The sequence below is a fragment of the Monodelphis domestica genome, chromosome 1 (genome assembly GCF_027887165.1).
Source record: "Monodelphis domestica isolate mMonDom1 chromosome 1, mMonDom1.pri, whole genome shotgun sequence".
NCBI lineage: Eukaryota > Metazoa > Chordata > Mammalia > Didelphimorphia > Didelphidae > Monodelphis > Monodelphis domestica.
The window spans coordinates 334,004,064-334,025,949 of NC_077227.1; the positions used below are offsets into that span (position 1 = coordinate 334,004,064).

The window sequence follows — 21,886 nt, forward strand, 5'->3', positions numbered from 1 at the left end:
TGGACTACTTAAAATTTCTACTTATAATTTTAAAATAAAAATTCAGATTACAAAGAAAACTTTTTTTCTTCAGTTGTGTTTGACTCTGTGACACCATTTGAGATTTTCTTGGCAAACATACTGCCATTTCTTTCTCCAGCTCATTTTATGAGAAGAACCCTAGGCAAACAGGGGCAAGTGACTTGCCCAACATCACACAACTAGTTTAAATTCAAGGTTGAGTTCTGACTCCAGGCCCAGTGCTCTATCTGTTTCACCACCTACTCTACAAAGGAAGCTAATTACATTCAAAAAAGTTACCAAAATAACAAAACAAGTTCACTGGTCCCAGGGAATTCCTTGAGATAAGGGGCTTTTCCATTGCCTGGCACACAATAGACACTTAACTAAATGCCAGATGATTTATCTTTAAGGTCCTTTCTTCATTTAAGCATGTGAGAGATAGGTGTGGGAAAAGAAACCCAGTTTCTCTTGCTCTCAAGAGGGTGCCAGCCCGGGGGCAATCCTATACTCTCCAGCAAGAGCCTAGATTAACGGGCTCCCATCGTAGGCTAGTCCATGGTCTCATTCAGGGCCGCAAACAACTCCCCTTCTGCTCCAACCTCGCGCCCTTCGGTCTAGCCACTCTTCGGGTTAACTTTTCATTTCCCCGGTCTGGGCCAATCGCAGACTCGCTCTCTGAAGGACAAGGAGGGGGTGACTGCGTGAGTGTGGAGGGAAGTCAGGGGGGCTGTGAGTGGCTGTAGAGTAAGGGAGGGGAGCAAGGAGAGAAGTGGGAGGTGTGGGGAGTGGTGGTGGTGGTGGTAGTAGCCGCGAGTCAGTGGTATTCTCAGAGCCTTCTTGCGCCGCTGTCGCAGGTCGAGCGCTGGGAGCTGCAGGAAGTCGGGTGCAACCGCTGCGCTGTCTCCGCAAGTGCGGCGGGGAGGGGCGGCGGCGGCGGCGGCGGTGGCGGCGGCCGGAGGCTGATCCAGGCCCAGGTGAATGGAGTAACCTGACAGCCGGGGGAAGAGGCGGCGGCGGCGACTAGTGAGGGAGCGAGTGAGAGCAAATGGCGGCGGCAGCAGTGGCGGTGGCGGCGTCGGCGGGCAGCGGCACAATGAGGCTCGGGCTGTAGCGGCCCACGGGAGGGGGGGAGTCAGGAAATCGGGGTCCGATGCTTCCCGGAGCTCTTCTGCGCCCCATCCTGCAGGTAAGGCCGGCTCCGGATGAGCCGCGATGGCGGGGCGAGAGCGCCGCGCTGCTGGGCCTGCCTGCCAGCGTAGAAGCAGCCTATCCTCCCGCTCCCTCGGCTGCCCGCCGCCGGCTGGACCAGACCAGGCCAGGTCGGGTCGGGCCGCGCCAGGCCGCGAGAGGCCGCTGCCCGCGGGCTCTCTGCCTACGGCGCCAGGGGCCCGCTCCAGGCCTCCCACGGGCTGGCCACGACCTCGCGGGCCGGCTTGAGCTGGTTTTCGTTTCTTGGGCTACCCTTTTCTCTGGGCTTGTCCTTCCCGCTTCATCCCATCCCCACCCCACCCCCTGGAAGTGAAGGGAAACAAAAACCCACCGGGGATGGAGCCTACGGCCTTCTTGCAAAATGTCTGTGCATTTTATGTGGGGGGAGGGGGGAAAACCAAAAAACAAACAAACACTCAAACCACGCTTCCAGCTTTCTTTGAAATCTTCCCCTTCTTCTCCTCCCTGATAGATACTGTTAAAGCATTTAAAACCATAAAGGCAGCTATAAATAATAGGAAAAAAAATTTAGGGTGGAAGGAGCTAAACATTGCCCCGAACCCTGTACCCTGTCGCCTGCTGCTGTGAGTTCCAGTCCCCCCCCCCCCTCCCCGCCATTATTATCCCCCTATTATTCGTCTCAATTTTATGCCTTTTTCCTCAACTTGGGCTGGAGTAATCTTGAGAAATGGCAGGACTGGAAGGAAAGCTTAAGGCTATGATATCATTTAGAGTGAAAAGCTTTCTTGTATTTGTTGGCAGATGACCAGAGGAGAGTCCTGAGTGGCAGGTGGGAAGAGGCCATCTTTTTGCCCCTCCTCCTATCGGTTTTTATGCATTGCTTGTTCTGCCCTGGATCTGAAATGCTTTGAATCCCAGAGGGCCTTTTTTGGGAGTTGGGATGTGTGTGTGTGTGAGTGAAGGCTAGTGGGAAATGGATGCTTTTAAGTAATGAAGAGACTTAAATTTTGGTTTGTATTTTTTTCAGAAAAGCTGGTTTCCACTATTGATCGGTTTATTCATGTTGCCGGGCCAATTAGTGCAACTTTAATGTTCTGGAAATTTAAAAAATACCGTGCTGTGTACGTACTAGGTTCTCAATAAATACTTCACTGAATAAGTTCCAGTATATTGTATTTGAGAACATTCATTTAATTAGTTGAATCAGTGTGCTAATAGATAATTAACCTTTATGGAAAAGCCATGCCTTGAGGAAATATGTAGACATGTTATATGTATAATTCCTTATGTTGGTAATAGAACTCATATCTACCTAGCCCTTTAGTTTTACAAATTACTTCCTTGGAACAACTCTATGAAGAGGTATTTCCATTTTACAGATGATGAAACTGAGGTTCTGGGAGGAAAATTAAGTGACTTAACCAGTCATTTAGCAAGTACTAGGCAGAGCTAGACTCAAACCTAGGTTTTACACTTTCCATTGAACATCAATGAATGACACTGAAAAAATTTATACTTAGTTGATTAACCAGATATTTATTACCTTTAGAACCAATACATTAAACATTTAGGACATACTTTGTACAATGCCTTATTCTCTAATTTTAGTCACCTTGGCTTTTAAATTTTAATTGGATTTTCTTAGCATTTAAAATTGCTCCTTTACAGTATTAGTCTTTATTTTTGAATAGATTACAGAGGAAATAAAAGTTCCTAAATAGACTGGAACTAAGTAAGTTCAAAAGAGAAAAAGAATATATGTTGACAGTGCTGTAGTAAACATTACTTGTTAACTAATTTTTAAAAGGAACTAAGCTCTGACTACTTATTAAAAGAATTTTAATAATCTGAAGAATGAACTCATTTATGGTGAAGGGATTATTAATATTTGTGGAGCTTGATATCAAAACTGAAATCATCTGTTTTGCAGTATGAGTTTTTTATGCTAGTAAACTTTTTTATGGTATACAGTTAATGATCTTTATCACATGATTGTATTGTGAAGATCAATAATAATAAAACATTTTAGTTTAAAAGATGAAATCATAAAAATTATAGTCTTACAAAATATTAGATTATTTTATTAATTATAGCAGAGTTTACCTTGCCCTTAAAACCAAATCATTCTTTAATCATTCAGAGTTTGGGAAAAAATGAAACAGTTAAGAGAGAAGAATCTTTTTCATTCCTTTTTTTTACAAATGTCTTGTACAGATTAGGGTTTTTTTTCTTCATACTAATAGCATCTGCAAATTCAAGAAGTAGTGGTTCTTTGGTACCCTCCAAGATATTAAAAAAAAAAAGTTCTCCAGTGAGTTGGGGTAGATCCTCTGCTGGAGTATCTATGGAAAGACATGGATAAGAATCATAGGATGAAAAGGAATGGAGGGTTTTGATCTGCTTTGGTGGAGGGAAGACTGATGAATGTCACAGATCCATCAAAGTAAGAAAGATACTTTTAAAAATTGCTCTAATTCTGAAATTCTAAGAGTATAATATACATCGTTGAAAATTAACTTGATTGACTGGAGTACTATGTTGATAAAGGTGATTATTAGTATAGTGCATACATTCTTTAGTTGCATTATTTTTGGTAACAGTTGAGCCTCATTGGTTTTGGTTGTAGAAGACATTTTTATTTTTGAATCCTTCGGAGTAGTTCTATAGCAAGTTTAAGAGATTGATAGTTTTTATGTTGTAGTGTTTGGTTCAATTCAGTAAGCATTTAAATGTCTCCCATGTGATAGGCACTGTGCTAGCCATTGCATATACAAAGATTGAAAAAGTGAATCACATTGCTTGCTCTCAAGGCACTCCCAAGATGAATGACTGTACTTCTATAATTATAGATAGTAATTTCTTGTTGCTTTTTTATGCTTAAAATTAAGCTCCCCCCCATGTAATCTTCCATCTATGACTATTTCCATTTATTTGTAGTAAAGAAAGTGTTTTTTAGGAGTGAATCTTGTCTTACAGTTCAGACAGGCAAGTTATGACCCCAAATACTGTTTGATCCCTAGTGCTTTGAAACCTTTGGATCACTTAATTGAAGTAAGTCTTACCTTGATTCTTGTCTGTGCTGACTGACCTTGACCAAGTCATTTCAGCTCCTAGAGCTCTGCTTCTTCATCTGTTAAGTGAAGGGCTTAGACTATGTGATACCCTATGTGATGTCCAAGGGCTTTTTCAATTGGAATATATGATTTATAATCGAATTTTTCTTGGACTTTCCTACAAAATACATGACAGTGGAGTTTCATAACTTCACAATAGAGTTTGGTTATAATGTTTAATGGGTTTCTTATAAACTAATATTGGCAAGGGTCAGTGGTTCTATATTGCAGCATTGTTTATCACTGGGCTAAATGTGGCAATGGATTAATTTGATTTCAACTGCTAATACTAATAAACTTATTAAAAGAAAACTTTAACTATCTGAAATGCTTTGGAAATCTACTTTTTCTGTTTAGCTGATAGTTGATCAATTTAAGCAGCAGTGTTTTTGTTTTATGGTAATACTTCACTGCATCCTTAAAAAGTATATTAAATATTTGACTCAAGTCAAGATCATTATGGATAGCTGTTGTTTCTTATTGTATGTCTCGTTCTTTGCTTATATTGTTTCTTGAATCTTTCCGTTTTGTCCGTGTGTATATCCCACTTCCATATTTCCTTGTAATTTGTTTTTTTGTTCTTTAGTCAGCATGTTTCAAGAAGCAGTCACATGTGGGAAAGAACCGGAACCAGAGGGACCCAGACTTAATTCTCAAGTCTTTCCTAGCCACAGCACCATGGGCAGATCACTTCCTTTCTTTGAACCCAGCTTTCTGAACTGTAAAGAGGGGATGCTAATACCTGTACTGGAGGATTAGGAAGGTTTACCAATATCATATATACTGGCTCTAGGATATCTTTGATGGTATTGTATGTATGTTGAAACAAAATTCTTTACATATACTTGTTTCCTTTTGATTTCTTTTTTCTAGAAACCTTGGACTGGGACTGGGGGTATAAGGGAGATTAGATGAAGATTTAGATAGTTTAATTGAGGTGTATTTTAGTCAAGATTCTGTTTAGGTAGTATGTTTCGAGATAGTTTATCCAGAAAACGTTCCTAGAATCTAAGATGAAATCTATTTTTCTCTATAAGATTAATGCTCTAATTGTTCAATCCTGTCTGACTCTTCATGACTCTTTTTGGGGTTTTCTTGGCAAAGATACTGGTGGAGTCTGCTGATTCCTTTTCCAACTCATTTTACAGATGAGGAAACTGAGGCAAAGAGTGTTAAGCAATTTGCCCAGGGTCACACAATTAGTAAGTATCTGAGGCTAGATTTGAACTCAGGGAGATGAGTTTTCCTGATTTCCAAGCACAGAGTTATAATCAGTGCATCATTTTACTCCTCAGTATTCTAGCCTTTAATGCAATTAAAAGGTGCTGGGATTTCAAACAGAGTGAATGTCAATTAACTAATTAAACTTAAGCTTTAGGAATAAATAATTTCCAAAATATAAAGTTTGTTACCGAAATGCTATTTTGGATTTAAAACCAGGTTTCTTAGGGTTTTTTGGAAACTGATGCTTATTTTTTTTAAAAAATAAAACCAGGAGTAATATGGAAAAGTCACTTTAACTACTGCAGAGTGGCACAGTAGATAGAATGCTGGCCCTGTGTAACCTTGGGCAAATCACTTGCCCCTATTTGCCTTAGTTTCTTCATCTGTAAAATGAGCTAGAGAAAGAAATGGCAAACCACTCCAGTATCTTTGCAAAGAAAACCCCAAATGGAGTCATGAACAGTTGGACTGAACAGCAACAAAAGATTAATTGCATGGATTTTTCTTCTTCAGTTTTTAATAGATAGACTTGGAATTAACAGGTAGATAGTAATTTTCTCTATCAAAACAATCAGATAAAACTTTTCCATTTAAAAAATGTTCATTTTAAAGGTGGTTAAAGATAAAGTTTTTTTTGTTGTTGTTGTTACATAATATGTGTAATAAGTAGTAAATGGAATTTTGTACCTTTAAACTTTTGGTGTAAGAATGATTAATACAGTTAAAATTAATTTATAAAACCAAGGAAACTGAAACAATAATGTAATTTTATTTGGATTTGAAATAGTACTACTTTGGTTAGAATAAATTATCCTTTGAAACAAATTAATCCCAAAAAGTAACACTGATGTTTCTTTTGAAGGATGAAATGTTTCTTTTGAGAGGACTTATTTTCAATGTGTCTTACTGTGAATCATCTTTTTTTTTTTAAACCCTTACCTTCCATTTTCGAATTAATACTGTGCAAGGCAGAAGATCGGTAAGGGCTAGGCAATGGGGGGTTATGTGACTTGCCCAGGGTCACACAGCTGGGAAGTGTCTGAGGCCAGATTTGGACCTAGGACCTCCCATCTCTAGGCCTGGCTCTCAATCCACTGAGCCACCCAACTGCCCCCTGTGAATCATCTTATTGAAAATCTTATTCATATTCACTTTTTTGGGATAGTCTTTTTCTGGTCCATGTCAGAATAGACTTTTCAGACTAATCTCTTAGCACTGATGACTTTTTTCCAGGGCAGGCAGATAATGCTGAAACTAGTGTTAAGTCAGCATAGGCTATTTATTTTTAATACTGAGAGTTAACTAGACCCTTAGCCTCCATTTGGACTCTGTCGTTGCTTTGGCCCTTGATTTCTTCAGGGCTAATGCTTACTATTGGTTCTTTGCAGGGAAAGCTGGTTTATATCTCATATCCAATGGCATATATTTACTTAGAACCCCTTATATTAACATTCTTTATAACCAGGAATGATTATTACATGTTCTACTCACTTCTGAACCACTTGTTATCTAGTTTCCCTCCTTACCATTCAACATAAACTGGTCTCTTAAAGGTCAGCAATGACCTTTTTATTGCTAACTCCAGTGGTTTTTTCCAAGTCCTCAAACTTCATCACTTCTCTTCAGCATTTGATACTGTTGATCACCTTTCCTTCACCTGGGTACTCTCTTCCCTAGACTTTCTTGTCCCTTCTGGGTTGTGGTTCCCTTCCTGCCCATTGTAATGATCCTTCTGGGTCTCCTTTGCAGGAGCATCATCCATGTTTTATTTCCTGTAGATACCTCAGGGTTTTCCCCTAAGTTTTCTTATCTCTGCATACTGTGTTGCCACTGTCATGGATCCAGATACCATCTCTATGTCCATAATTCCCAAATTTACATATCTAGAGCACACATCTCTCTTCTAAGGTCCAGGCCTGTGTCTCCAACCGCCATCCAAACATCTCTTTTTGATTGTACCATAGGCAACTCAAAACTTGACACTTCTAAAATTATCTTTCTGCCTAAATATAATCCTATCTTTTGGTTAACATCTTTCTTATATGCTCCCTTCTGTCCTTTGACAGTGCCTTCTCCCTTCCCCTCCCCCTTACAGACTTTTATCATCTTACTCCTGGACTTTTGCAGTGGTCTTCTGGTTGGGCTCCCTTCCACAATGCTTTCTCCACTACAGTCCATTCTCAACTCAGCTGTCAAAATGAGCTTCCTAAAGTGCAGGGCTAATTTTATCATTTTCTTCCCCCAAACTCCAATTAAAAAACCTCTAGTAACTTCCTTTTACATCCAGGATCAAAAATAAAATCCTTTCTTTAGCTTTTAAAGCCCTTCATAGCCAGCTCCCTTCCTACCTTTCCCCTGTCCAGGTACTCAGTAATCTAAGGATACTGACCTCTTGACTATTCTTCTGACAAGACATTCTCCTGACCTTGGGCCTTTTGATGACTCCTTTATTTAGAGAATTCTGTTCCTCCTTATCCCTATCTCTCCTTTAAGCCTCAACTAAAATCCTATCTTTGGCAAGAAGCCTTTCCTGGGCTCTTTATTGCTATTACTTTCCTTCTGTGATTATCTCCAGTGTATTCTAGTGTGTATCTTACTGTACATATATAATTGTTTAGGTGTTGTCTTCTCTATTAGATTGTGAGCCTTGCAAGGACTGGCACTTAGGACAGTGCTTAATACATCATAGATGTTTAATATATGCTCCATGACTTGACTTGAAGAGCACCAGCATTCTTCCAATCACCCATGTTCACAACTAGTAGTCATCCTGCATTTTTTTCTTTTCTCTTCCCTCCCCCACCCTGTATTGAATCAGTTGTGCCAAATGTTATAGATTTCACTATTTTATATCTGTCTAATTCCCTATTCTAACATCACAACCACCGTTAGTTCAAATTCTAATGACTCTTGATCAGACTGTTGCAATGGTTTTTATGCATCCAGCCCTATCCTCCCTCTGAGTTGTACTTTATCAGGCTGCCAAATTGAGTTTTAAAGAACATATCTTGCTCAACTTTAGCAAAAGCAACTTTAGGGGCTCCCTTCTGTGATCTTGGGAATAAGAGATCCCTGTTTTGTATTTGAAGCCTTTCACAATCTGATTCCATCCCATTTTTCCAGCCTTATTATACATTATTCTCTGGTACACATTCTGGTCCATTCAAAATGATTTACTTTCTGTTCCCTATAATATACCATCTCTTCTTCTTGACTTTTGCATGGACTATCCTCATTACTAGAATGCTGTCCTTCCTCATCTCTGTCTCTTGGATCGATCTCCTGGCTGCCTTCAAGTGGGAGAACCACTTTCAAGAACCCCTCTTAACTCTTCCCTCCTCTTTAAGGTGCTCCCCCTCCCCAATCACTATGTATTTATCTTATATTTACTTGACTGTGAACAGGTTTACTACCAGGAGAATGTAAGCTTTTTGGGGAGAGGAAGTCTTACTTTTTCTTTTGTGTCCAGTGCCTAGGACATAGTAATTGATTTGGTTTTCAATACAAAATCCACTAGATTGCCTTTGTCTGTCCCTGTAGTTCTCCCACTTCCCATGGAGGTACATATCCTGCAGTAGGTGCTTGATTAGTATTCATTGAATGTATGAAATCTGCATAGCCCCTAGAGTGTCCTATTGAAAACAAACAAAAGAAAAAGACCAACCCTTTGCCAGGAAGGCAGCTGCTGAAGTAGAAAGTTCTTAAATGGTTTTAACTGCCATTTCAGGAACCAGGTCCTTTTTCCTGTCTGTTGGATTCAGATTAGTGCTATAGAGGAAATTAACATATATACTTATACATTTTATATAAAAGCTTTTTATATATTTTTATCATAAAAGCTTACAAAATACTGTAACTGCCAATTTTTGCTTCTCAGTTTATTGTAGTGGTTTTTTTCTTTCATTTCCTTAGGTTGGTAGCAAAAGTAGAGGCAAGGTAGATGGATAGATCAGAGCCTGTCAGCTTTGTCTTGAGATAGTAATCCTTATTCTTATGAACTTTTTACTTTTTACCTTAATACTCTATAGTTCTTTCACTAGTTCCCTAGACTATCCTCCATACCTCAAATTAAACTTAAAGCTGAGATGTTTTCTAGTCATGTGATTGTTGGTAATTCATTTAACTTTTAAGCCTCAGCTTTCCTCATCTGTAAAGTGGTAGTGGTAATACCTACTTTATGGAATTGATATTTAGATCTTAAAATGCTGTATGTGTTGACTATGATTATTCCTTTATTTTAAACAATGTTGATCTGATAGGAAAAAGAGAAAGAGAATATACCCATGTATATTTTTGAGATTTTTTTTCTCTGTAGGCAGGAATATTGTGTAATAAGAACTTGATTTCCATTACAGGGAAACTCCATATGTCCTTTAAGAATTATAAATCCTAAAAGCCTGGTGACCACAGAAATTATTTTTACTTTAATCTCTACTACCCTGCCTTCTAAATATAGAGACATCTAAATATTGAGACATAAATATAGAAGGGATTTTAGAGATCAAATACCATATCTGGAATGAATCCCCTCTATAGTATATTTGACAAGAGTTTTCCTAAAAGACTGGTAATATAGAACTTACTTCCTGTTAAGTGAAAATCAGCTTCCCTCTAACTTTGATCCATTGGCCCTAGTTCTACACACCATGTAGATATATTTTAGATATATTCCATTACTATAGTTTGTAAAAATTTTTTAATATTATGTTCTTTCACATATTTAACAACAATCTGTATACAAATCAAAGAGATACAAAATACCATTACCTCTGTCCCTTTCCCAGTATTCCCAAGTCTGGTTGAAGATGTAAAACAAACACATGAAAAGTTAATGAACAATATAAGAAAGTATATGATTGTGTTGAGTGAATGGTAAGCTTACTAATAAGTGCTTTGGTAGTTCAAAGGAGGAGAGGGATCAAAGGAGCTAGAGTGGTTATGGAAGGGTGTGTATATATGTGTGTGTATGTGTGTGGGATGGGAGGTGTGTTGAAGCCTGGCTTTACTAGTCCTCACTGATTGTTGCATTTATACCTCAGAAATGGGCAAACACCCCAAAGCAGGGCTTGATTTATTGTTTTTGTTCATTGTCTAGATTGAGGAAAGTAATGGAGAAAAAGTTAATAATGCATAGTAACTTAAAAGTTTGTCATGGATACCTCCTCCCTCCCTTCTTCCAAACAGCTGTTAAGCATGTATTGGCATAGCCTTGGATAGGATAAAGGAGGAGTGAGGAATTTTGGTGGATTTTGAAGAATGATTAGGCTTTTATGGGGGAAAAGATGAAGATTATTACAGTTGGGAAGGTATGTCAATTTGAGCCAAAGGCATGCTAGTGAAATTTAAGTAGGCCTGTATCTGAGACAATGTACATAGAGAGAGTATAATGAAACTAGGATTTAGAAAGATTAGTCTGCTAGTTGTTTATAGGTTGGATTTAAAAGGGAAAAAGACGAGACAAGTTGTAAGTGGATGGAAGTAGGCAAGAGACTTTTTATAAGTAGAAGAAATAGAATAGCTTGAAGAGATGACCAGGATAAACAAAGGGTTTATAAAAAACAAGAGAAATAGGCAGGTTTCTTTTATATGATCTGAGTGATGTCCCCTAACCATTTTGATTTGTCCAGTAAATGTTTTAAGTGCTTAATTCTTGGCAAACTACTTTACCTGAGTACAGAGTAATTTGGAGCAATGACAAAAGCTGAGATCAGAGAAGTCTTCACAGAGGAGGTAGCAGCATTTTAGCTGAGACTTGAAGAAAGGTCTTATGTTTTGGAGGAAATGCATTTCAGCCATGGGGATGGCTGGTGAATATAACACATGGAAAAAGGAGGTAGAATGTCAAGTTTGGAGAAGGGTTAGTAGTTCTATCTGGGGTGGAATACTTAAGTATAAAGTGAAATAAAGCTAGAAAGGTAGATTTGTATTATATTGTCAAAGACCTTTCTAGCAGACTGGAGTTTGTAGTTTATCTTGTAGGCAGAAAGGAGCTATTGAAACCTATTTGGGTAAGGGAATGAAATGGTCAGAGATAGGAAGAGATTATTAAAATACTATTTAGCGCATCAATGGGGAGAAGAGGAGACAAAATATAAAGACTAATTAGAAGGCTGTTAAGGGTCTGAGAAATAGTGATTGAGAACTTGAGAGAAATACTGTGGAATTAAGATTGAGAAAATTTAGCAAATTGGGTGTGGGAGATGAGAGAGTGAAAGAAATCAAGGATTCTCAGAAGTTACAAACTGGGTAATGGAGTGTTTGGGAGTTCTTTTAACAAGCAGGAAAATTTAGAAGAAGGACCTAGTTTAGTGGAGAGGTGATGAGTTGTGTTTTGGACATTTTGAATTTGAAGTAAACCTGCTTAGTGATATAGGATTTTTATATCAAGAGAGATTAGGATTATATGTGAGCAAAATAGATCACCAGGTGAGAAGGGAGAGTATGAATTGATAAGATTCAGTACTGAGGCTCTGGGATCAGATACTCTTAAATGGGACGAGGTGGATAAATGGGCAAAGGATACTGAGAAAAGGAAGTCAGCAAAGAACTCTTATGGAGTACATTCTTAATTCTTTCAGTTTTTGGTCTTTTGTTCACCCCCTCAATCACTGTGTATTTTGTTTATATTATATATCTTATATCAACTTATCTGTGACCATATTATGACACCTTAGTAGACTATAAACTCCTTGAGAACAAGAATGGTCTCACTTTTGTATTTGTATCTTCATAGTACAATTTTTAGTATGATGCCTAGCATATAGTAAGCAAATTAAATGGTTGTTGAATGTTTGAAAGGAGCAGAGAGTGTCCAGGGGATTTATGTGATCCTTCGTGTGAGAAGTTATAGAGAAGTTTGGGGGGATAAAGACTGGAAAGGATGTTGTATTTAGCAGTTAAGAGATCATTGGAAATATTATGTTCAGTAGAGTAGGATTGCCAACTAGATTGCAAGGGATTGAGAAATGAATGGTAAGGAAATATAGGCAATTGGTATGGATCAGGGGTTAACTTTAATTGTGTCATGGACTCTGTGGGCAGTCTGTAAAAGCCTGTGGATCTCTTTTCAGAAAAATGTTTCTAAATGCATAAAAAATACATAGGATTACAAAGGAATCCACTTATTTTGGAATGTAGTTAAAATAGAAATTTTTTCAAAATTGCTGGGTCCCAAGTTAAGAATTATGATTGATGATTGATTCTTTTAGCAACTTAGTGGTAAAAGGAAGCAGAGCTATAGAATCATCATTTCAGGGGATATCAGAGTCAAATAAAACATTTTCTTAATGCAGTAGAGACTTGAGCATGTATTTAGCTGGTGAGGAAGGAGCCACTAGGTAATTTTGAAGTATATGTAGAGGCTTTGGAAAGAAGAATTACCTTTCCTTAAAAGACTAGAACAAAGGAAGAGAGAGGTGATGATGTATAGGTATTTTGAAGTGCAGAATAGAATGTCTGGAGAACTCAGAAAGGATGATGACCTCCATTTCCTCAGTGATATAGGAGGAAAGTTTATCTGCTGAAAAGGGAGTGTGAGACTAAGCAGTAAGTTTTATTTTTTTCCAGATTTCATGTTAGTACAATTTTCAGTAATCGTTTTCTGACATTTTCCTTTCTATCTTCTTTCCCTCCCTCCCACCTCTCCCCCTTCCCAAGGTAAAATGATATAGACTGCACATGAGTCATTTATACAATACACATTTTCATATTCATCATGTTGTGAAAGAAGATGTATGTTGCTTACACTAGAGAAAATTTTATGGAGGAAATAAAGTGAAAAATAGCATGCTTCAGTCTTTATTCAGACCTCCCAAGTTCCTTCTATAACAGTAGATAGTCTTTTTAATCACAGGTCCCTTGGAGTTGTCTTGGATCCTTGCATTGTTGATAATAGTTGTCTTTGTACTTTATTGTTGTTACTAGGTACACCTTCCTCCTGGATCTGTTCCTTTCACTTTGTATTACTTCATATAAGTCTTTCCAGGTTTTTTTGTGATTATCTTGTTTGTCATTTCTTTTGATGCAGTTATATTTCATTGCAATTAGTCTGAGATTCTAATTGCTACTCTTGCTTTTTTAACTTTGACTGAAGTATATATACTCTGTTCCAGCCTTTTATACTTTATTATGTCTCCCTGCTTTTAAGTGTGTTTATTGTACACAGCATATTGTAGGATTCTAGCTTCTAATCTACTCTGCCGTCCTCTTCTGTTTTATGGGTGAATCCATCCTGTTCACATCGACAGTCATGATTACTGTGTTTCCCTCCATCTTATTTTCCCTATTTTTTTCTTCCTCCCTTTTCAGCCTTTCCCTGTTCACAAATATTTTTGTTTTTGACTATTGCCTCCTTGAATTCACCCTCCTTTTTATCTATTCCTTCCCCCCTCCCTGCTTTTTCCCCTCCCCTCCTAACTTCTCTATAAAGTAAGTTAGGTTTCTATAGCTAACTTCATAGAGACATAAATTCCTGCTTTGTACTAGTTTTGGTGAGAGTAAGGTTCAAGGATTGCCTTTCCCCTCTGACTCTGCCATCTTCCCCTTTACTGTAGTAATTCTTACTATCCTCATCACATGAGATAATTTTGCCCCAATTTTCTCTCCTTCTCTGTTTATCTCAGTATATTCCTTTTATCCTTGATTTTGTTTTGCTTTTTTTTTGGTTGTCATCCCATCATATTCAACTTACTCTCTGCTCTCTGTTTATGCTCCATTTCACTACTCTAATAGTGATAAAATTCTTAAGTATCTTACATACTTTAAGTATATCCTAAATAATTTAGGTACTTCAAGTATCACAGCTATCTTATCTTAGTTATCAACTTATATAATAATGCAATCAGTTAAACTATTGTTTCCTGAAATTATCTAAAGAACCTTAAGTATCTCCTATATCAGAGACTTCTTAAATATCCATGTAGGAATTTGATGAGTTTAATCCCATTGAGACCCTTGAATTTTTTGTTTTTTACTTTTTTATGCTTCTCTTGAGTGTTAAATTTGATCATTAGATTTTTTTTCCAGGTCAGTTGTTTTCCCATAAGCTATTTCAAATTTTCAATTTTTTTTGTACTTTTGAATTTGTTTTATTGTATCCTATTATTTAACTTCCATTTGTCCAGTTTTAATTTTTAGGGAGCCATTTTCTTTTTTAAGGTTTTGTACTTTGTTTTTTAGAGAGCTATTTTCCTGTGTGAGATCTTGTATTTCCTTTTTTAGGAATCTATTTTCTTTAGTGAATTTTTTCCCTAAGCTTATTACTTTTTCTATTTTTTCTTTTCTAAATTTTCTTCTGAGTCTCTTATTTTTTTTTTATCCTGTTTTTCTTCAAGGATTTCATTTTGGGCCTGACATCCTTTCTCATTTGTCTTTGAGAGTTCACACACTTCCATTTTGGCATTGGTGTCTTTTTTTTTTTACCTTGCATTTTGGTCTCCCTATTTGCTGAAATAGCTTTCCAGGGTCAGACCTTTTCTTTGTCTTTTATTTATTTTGGGGATCTTTTCCCATGGTCTTGCTTTTGTGTTGAGACTCGGTTACCTTCTGGGGAGGAGAGAATGCTGTCCATGGGTTCCTTTGGGTGCCACAAGCAGTGGATTTAGCTGTATCCTGCTTCTCAGTTGTCAGCTCCCCCTGGGGTTGTGAGTGCCAATGTTGTTTCTTGTGCTGAATGTTCCTCTGAGGGTATTTGCACTGGATCAGTCCTCAAACTCCTCCTCATGTGCTTACCCTGGGCTGTTCTTCATATTGCTGATTCCATTGCTCTCACCTCTTACCCCAGGGAGATGGGTCCTTCCTGCTTCCTCTCTATATTTATTTTGTCTGAAACCCTGCTTAACTCTATCTTCTGTTAACTCTGTCCCTCCAAAATTTGTTTTGAGGCTTTTTTTTCCTTTTGTGGTTGTTTTAGTTGTTGTTCAGTTGTGTCTGATTCTTTGTGACCCCATTTGGAGTTTTTGGTAATGATAGTGGAGTGGTTTATCATTTCCTCCTCCATCTCATTTTACAGATAAGCCAAACAGGGTTAAGTGAAATGCCCAATATAACACAGCTAGTAAATATCTGAGGTAGGATTGGAACTCATGAAGATGAGCCTTCCTGGTTCTTAGCCCAATGCTCTCTCCACTGCACCACCAAGCTGCATTTATTAAGTACTTACTGTGTCCCACATGAAGCTCGGGGATATAAAGTTCAAAATAGGCCTTGTCCTCTGGGAACTTTCATTCTAATGGGGAGACATAAAAATAAATAAGGAGGTACATATTAGATATAGGCAAGTATATGGAAGGTAAGTAATTTCAGATGGGAAGGTACTAGCAGTTAAGGAAGTTAGGAAAATGCAACCTGTAGTAGATGAGAGTTGATCTGAGTCTTAAGGAAGTCATGGAAGCTAAGGGGCAGAGTCAGGCATTTAGCAGAGATATGAAATGGATTGTAGTGCTTGAGGTTTAGAAAATAGGCCAGTGTTGCTGGATTTTATGGGGACAAGTAAAGGATAAGAAGGGACCAGGTTATGAAGAGCTTTACATGTCAAACAGAAGACTTTATAGTCCTGGAGGTAATAGGGAGCCATTGCAGCTACTGAGTGGGTAAGTTACTTGGTCCCATTACTTTGGCAGCTAATTGGAGGGTAGATTCCAATGGAGGGAGATTTGAGCTAGAGAGACAAGTTATTAAGATGTAATAAGGGCCTGAAATAGTGTTAGGGGTAAAATTAGGGTTGTTGACGGAATATATTATTTTAGTGGTCGCCAGGGATTTTTAAATTTAATCCCAATAAAATACTCAAGTCAGTTTGGGATTTTTATGGTGGCTTAATTACAATAGAAGGAAGAAATTAAGAAGAAGAGAAAGAGGAAAGGGTATAAGATTTCTCTGGCCTAGACTAAGCCAAGGGAAGTTCAGAGGCCTCAGCCAAGGGGCCTTCTCAGAAGATTAATTCTAGCTCGGCTTCCAGCCACGAGGTCTCCTCCAAGATGAGGGGCTTCCTCAGAGGATAGTGCTTTTTTAGGAGGTCAAGGAAAGGAGGAATCAGCCTAACCACTCACCAAGGTTGCTCAGGGAAGACACCTCACCTAAACCACGCTACAGAACCAAACTCCTCAAGCATACCAAAATGCCACCCAAAGCTCCCAAGGCTGAAAGAGCGCCCAACCTCATTGAGCAAGAGCCAGAGGACATGACGCGAATTATATAGACAGTTCTTTACATCACTTCCTGTGTCTCACATGTACCAATGGTAGCTTAAGCTTGGCTTAGGACAGCTCAGGGAGTCAGTCAGTTGTTTCTGATTTGTCACTTGCTGGCACATGTTGGTCATAGGCCTTCCTCCCCAATACTTAATTCTTAAGTGGGCGTGTATACATTCCTGGTTGCTAAAATTCTAAAGACTAAGCAGTGTGGAGTAAATCTAAAATTCACAATAGGGATAGTAGCAGTGTGAGTCGTGTGATGAGGAGGCAAATAGATGTTGTGAAGGTAGAAATGATAACATATGGCAATTATTTACATGTTTGAGGCAAATAAGAGGGAGAACTCAGTGGGCAGCGAGGTTGAAAGTTTGGGTGGCTGAGAGGATAGTGATGCTTTTTAGGAAATTTTGAAAGAGGGTTTGTGGGGAAAGATAATGAATTTGTTTTAGACATATTGAGTTTAACATACTTATGGAATATCCTGTTCAAATTGTCCAAAAGTCAGTTGATGGACCTAGCCAAGATTGTAGAGTAGGGGGAAGCAGTATTGTTAAACTTTTCTCACAACTACTTTAGCAATAATATGAGAGTACCACTAGGTTTAGTATTGAATGAGAAATTAAAGGAAAAAGTATAATGATTCATATTTCTAGACTAAGCTTATAAATTTAGTGGTGACTAGGATAGTAATTGTGAAATGGCCTGAAATGATGGAGTTAGACTCAAACTCAGATCTCTGGTAGCAGTGTGGGGACAACACCAATAGCTGATCACTGACCCAAGTCCAACCAACAACAAGGGATTTCCCAAAGGGGTTGCCTGGTCTCTGAGTTGGGACAGCCTAAAGTATTTAGTGGATTTAGTACACTATTCCTCCTGAGCCAACAGCTAGCTTCTCAGTGTTCAGAGTTCTGACCCAAACCTTGTAGCTCTTGACTGGAGCTTGGACTCAATACAAACTCAGTACCCAGTGGCTTCCAGCACAAAATCACCTTGAACAGGCCATAGATTTAATCCATTGTAGAAGGGTCTCCCAGAGTTGTAAAAGAATGCTGTTCACATTGAGAGAACCATGGGAATAGAAATGCAGAAGCAAAACTTATGACATCATTTATCACATGTATATATGAGTGTATGATTTGGGGGTTGGGCTTTAAAAATTGCTCTATAGCAAAAAGGAATAATATGGAAATAGGTATCAAGTGATAACATTTGTACAACCCAGAGTAATTGCTTGACAGCTCTGGGAGCAGTGAGGGAAGCAAGGAGGGAAAGAAAATTAATCATGTAAACATAAAGAAATAATTCTAGGAAAAAAAACAATTGGACTCCGTGAAAGTTATAATTACAAAAAAAAGAGCTTGAATGCCATATTTCAAGAATAAAAGTTACCACAATCTTTTAGAACCAGAGGGAAATTTTTATTAATATTTATCTTTTTTTGGTTTTTCCTTATTACCATGTTTGTATTCAGGGGTTCCACTAAGCTCTGGTCTAAACATTAAGAATGCTTAGAACTTTTTTTCATTAAAAATCCATTCCTTCTTCTCCTCACCCCATCCTAACTTCTTTCAGGAAAATACTCAACTTTGCTAGATAAGTTATTCTTGGTTTTAAGCCTGTATCATTTATCTTCTGAAATACCATAGTCTATCTACTTCTTTTTTTTTTTTTAGAATTTTAAGCATATGATGTTATTTTTTTTTTTTTTAAGTTTTAATATTATTTTATTTGGTCGTTTTCATACATTATTCACTGGAAACAAAGATCGTTTTCTTTTCCTCCCCCCCCCCCCCCCCCCGCCTTTCCCTCTCCCATAGCCGACGCATGATTCCACTGGTTATCACATGTGTTCTTGACTCGAACCCTTTTCCCTGTTGTTGGAGTTTGCATTATAGTGTTCATTTAGAGTCTCTCCTCAGTCTTATCTCCTCCAACCCTGTGGTCGAGCAGTTGCTTTTCAGCGGTGTTTTTACTCCCACAGTTTATCCTCTGCTTGTGGGTAGTATTTTTTTTTTTAGATCCCTGCAGATTGTTCAGGGAAATTGCATTGATACTTATGGAGAAGTCCATCACCTTCGATTGTACCACAATGTATCAGTCTCTGTGTATAATGTTTTCCTGGTTCTGCTCCTTTTGCTCTGCATCACTTCCTGGAGGTTGTTCCAGTCTCCATGGAATTCCTCCACTTTATTATTCCTTTTAGCACAATAATATTCCATCACCAACATATACCACAATTTGTTTAGCCATTCCCCAATTGAGGGGCATCCCCTCATTTTCCACTTTTTGGCCACCACAAAGAGCGCAGCTATGAATATTTTTGTACAAGTCTTTTTGTCCATTATCTCTTTGGGGTACAAGCCCAGCAGTGCTATGGCTGGATCAAAGGGCAGACAGTCTTTTATCGCCCTTTGGGCATAGTTCCAAATTGCCCTCCAGAATGGTTGGATCAATTCACAACTCCACCAGCAATGAATTAATGTCCCCACTTTGCCACATCCCCTCCAGCATTCATTACTTTGCATAGCTGTCATGTTAGCCAATCTGCTAGGTGTGAGATGATACCTCAGAGTTGTTTTGATTTGCATCTCTCTGATTATAAGAGATGTAGAGCACTTTTTCATGTGCTTGTTAATAGTTTTGATTTCTTTGGCTGAGAATTGCCTGTTCATGTCCCTTGCCCATTTGTCAATTGGAGAATGGCTTGATTTTTTGTACAATTGATTTAGTTCTTTATAAATTTTAGTAATTAAACCCTTGTCAGAGGTTTTTATGAAGATTGTTTCCCAATTTGTTGCTACCCTTCTGATTTTGGTTACATTGGTTTTGTTTGTACAAAAACTTTTTAATTTGATGTAATTCAGATTATTTATTTTGCATTTTGTAATTCTTTCTAATTCTTGCTTGGTTTTGAAGTATTTCCCTTCCCAAAGGTCTGACATGTATACTATTCTGTGTTCGCCTAATTTTCTTATAGTTTCTTTCTTTATGTTCAAGTCATTCATCCATTTTGAATTTATCTTGGTGTAGGGTGTGAGGTGTTGATCTAAGCCTAATCTTTCCCACACTGTCCTCCAATTTTCCCAACAGTTTTTATGAAATAGTGGGTTTTTGTCCCAAAAGCTGGGATCTTTGGGTTTGTCATATACTGTCTTGCTGAGGTTGCTTGCCCCCAGTCTATTCCACTGATCCTCCTTTCTGTCTCTTAGCCAGTACCAAATTGTTTTGATGACCGCTGCTTTATAATATAGTCTGAGATCTGGGACTGCAAGACCCCCTTCCTTTGTATTTTTTTTCATTAATTCCCTGGGTATCCTTGATCTTTTGTTTTTCCAAATGAACTTTGTTATGTTTTTTTCTAAATCAGTAAAAAAAATTTTTGGGAGTTCCATGGGTATGGCACTAAATAGATAGATGAGTTTGGGTAGGATGGTCATTTTTATTATATTGGCTCGTCCTACCCATGAGCAGTTAATGTTCTTCCAATTGTTCAAGTCTAGTTTTAGTTGTGTGGAAAGTGTTTTGTAGTTGTGTTCATATAGATCCTGTGTTTGTCTCGGGAGATAGATTCCTAAGTATTTTATTTTGTCTTGGGTAATTTTGAATGGGATTTCTCTTTCTAGTTCTTGCTGCTGAGCTGTGTTGGAATTATATAGAAATGCTGATGACTTATGTGGGTTTATTTTGTATCCTGCAACTTTGCTAAAGTTGTTGATTATTTCAATTAGCTTTTTGGTTGAATCTCTAGGATTCTTTAAGTAGACCATCATGTCATCTGCAAAGAGTGATAATTTGGTCTCCTCCTTGCCCATTTTGATGCCTTCAATTTCTTTTTCTTCTCTAATTGCTACTGCTAGTGTTTCTAATACAATGTCAAATAATAGAGGTGATAATGGGCATCCTTGTTTCACTCCTGATCTTAATGGGAATGGATTTAGTTTATCCCCATTGCAGATGATATTAGCTGATGGTTTTAGATATATACTGTTTATTATTTTTAGGAATGACCCTTCTATTCCTATGCTTTCTAGTGTTTTTAGTAGGAATGGGTGTTGTATTTTATCAAAGGCTTTTTCTGCATCTATTGAGATAATCATGTGATTCTTGTTGGTTTGCTTGTTGATGTGGTCAATTATGTGGATAGTTTTCCTAATGTTGAACCAGCCCTGCATCCCTGGTATGAATCCTACTTGATCATGGTGGATGACCCTTCTAATCACTTGCTGGAGTCTTTTTGCTAGTATCCTATTTAAGATTTTTGCATCTATATTCATTAGGGAGATTGGCCTATAGTTTTCTTTCTCTGTTTTTGGCCTGCCTGGCTTTGGAATTAGTACCATGCTTGTGTCATAAAAGGAGTTTGGTAGGACTCCCTCTTTGCTTATTATGTCGAATAGTTTGTGTAATATTGGGGTTAACTGTTCTCTGAATGTTTGATAGAATTCACTGGTGAATCCATCAGGCCCTGGGGATTTTTTCTTAGGCAGTTCTTTGATGGCTTGATGGATTTCAATTTCTGATATGGGATTATTTAAGAAAACTATTTCTTCTTCTGTTAGTCTAGGCAATTTATATTTTTGTAAATATTCATCCATATCACCTAGATTGGTAAATTTATTGCCATGTAGTTGGGCAAAGTAGTTTTTAATGATTGCCTTAATTTCCTCTTCATTTGAGGTGAGATCCCCCTTTTCATCCTTGATGCTATTAATTTGCCTTTCTTCTTTCCTTTTTTTAATTAAATTAACCAGTACTTTGTCTATTTTGTCTGTTTTTTCAAAGTACCAGCTTCTAGTCTTGTTTATTAGCTCAATAGTTCTGTCACTTTCTATTTTATTAATTTCTCCCTTAATTTTTAGGATCTCTAGTATGGTTTTCTTCTGGGGGTTTTTAATTTGTTCATTCTCAAGTTTTTTGATTTGCATTTCCAATTCCTTGGTCTCTGTCCTCCCTAATTTGTTAATATATGCACTCAGGGATATGAATTTTCCTCTAAGTACTGCCTTGGCTGCATCCCATAAGGTTTGAAAGGATGTTTCGCCGTTGTCATTTTCTTCAACGAAATTGTTAATTGTTTCTATGATTTCTTCTCTAACTAAATGATTTTGGAGTATCATGTTATTTAATTTCCAATTAATTTTTGATTTGGGTCTCCATGTACCCTTGCCGATCAATATTTTA

At 37.8% G+C, this 21,886-nt stretch overlaps 1 protein-coding gene across 5 annotated transcripts in view; it reads left to right on the forward strand.

The window, feature by feature from the left end:
- The first annotated feature begins 861 nt into the window (after positions 1 to 861).
- The window catches only part of DICER1 (dicer 1, ribonuclease III), a 126,602-nt gene continuing 105,577 nt past the window's right edge, over positions 862 to 21,886 (forward strand). For 4 of the 5 annotated variants that reach the window (XM_016425522.2, XM_016425521.2, XM_056811320.1 and 1 more), the window contains exon 1: positions 1,052 to 1,189. The gene's annotated coding sequence lies outside the window, so the exon portion shown is untranslated. Of the gene's footprint in view, positions 978 to 1,051; positions 1,190 to 21,886 lie in introns of those variants that run through there. The other variant, XM_056811317.1, reaches the window with a different exon arrangement.